Source organism: Hypanus sabinus, chromosome 21 (genome assembly GCF_030144855.1).
Source record: "Hypanus sabinus isolate sHypSab1 chromosome 21, sHypSab1.hap1, whole genome shotgun sequence".
Lineage (NCBI taxonomy): Eukaryota > Metazoa > Chordata > Chondrichthyes > Myliobatiformes > Dasyatidae > Hypanus > Hypanus sabinus.
In genome coordinates this window covers 15,543,446-15,544,494 of record NC_082726.1, presented here as the reverse complement: position 1 = coordinate 15,544,494, position 1,049 = coordinate 15,543,446, and the positions used below count along the sequence as shown (strand labels likewise).

The window sequence follows — 1,049 nt, the reverse complement described above, 5'->3', positions numbered from 1 at the left end:
GAGGGAGGGAGGGAGAGAGGGGAGGGAGGGAGAGAGGGGAGGGGAGAGGGAGGGGGAGAGGAAGGGGGAAGGGGAGAGAGGGGGGAGAGGAAGGGGGAAGGGGAGAGAGGGGGAGAGGAAGGGGGAAGGGGAGAGAGGGGGAAGAGGAAGGGGGAAGGGGAGAGAGGGGGGAGAGGAAGGGGGAAGGGGAGAGGGAGGGGGAAGGGGAGAGGGAGGGGGAAGGGGAGAGGGAGGGGAAGGGGAGAGGGAGGGGGAAGGGGAGAGGGAGGGGGAAGGGGAAGGGGAGAGAGGGATAGAGAGGAGCGGAGGACACTGCTTGATACAACCCAGACCCGCTCTCTCCCCTGGCGGGACCGGCCACCGGCTCCACAGCTGAAACCGAAACTGAAACCGACCCGGGATGACTGGAGGATTTTTCGACAGCGACTCCCGGCTCCGGTTGCCCGGGTTGACGGCTCCCTCAGGCCCGGGACTGGATGGATGTCCTCCCCACCTCTACCCCCTGATCCTCCTCTCTGCCCGGATGAAGCAGCAACTTTCCGGACGCCCCGCGGACTGGGCCGCGCGACTCTGACCCCGGGCCGGCGGGGTCTCCGGCCAGTTCCGAACATCGCGAGGCTGGACGCGGAAGGTCCCCGACCCAGGTCCCAAACCCCGGTGCCAGAACCCGAGCCCCTCGGACACAGCGGCCGCTCCCTCACCTGCACCCCACTGCCGTCCCGACCTCCTCTGCGGCGCGATCGACGAGACGCTGCGGCGCGACAAGAGCGGCGCTCCCGCCGGACTCCGCCACACCGCCGCCTGGCGCCCGGGAGGACCCCCGACCAGAGGCGAAGCGGCCTGCCGGGTTTCGGCGCGCCTTGCTGAGGCTGACGGTGGAAGGCGCTTTGGTCCCTCACCTGTGATTAGAAATGTACCTAAGTATTCAGACTGTATCAGTGATTTTGGCATTATTGGTAGAAATGGGAGAAGTTTGCCCAGGATCAGGCCCTTTGGCTCACAATGTTGTGCGGAATCAGCTAAAAGGTATATCAAAACCGCCAAAAACG

General features: G+C 65.7%; 1 protein-coding gene across 1 annotated transcript in view; it reads right to left on the bottom strand.

Annotated features, from left to right (window-relative positions):
• psma4 (proteasome 20S subunit alpha 4) overlaps positions 1 to 788 on the bottom strand; it is a 17,302-nt gene extending 16,514 nt beyond the window's left edge. The window contains exon 1 of the mRNA XM_059946038.1: positions 702 to 788. The gene's annotated coding sequence lies outside the window, so the exon portion shown is untranslated. The remainder of the gene's footprint in view (positions 1 to 701) is intronic.
• Positions 789 to 1,049: the final 261 nt, after the last annotated feature.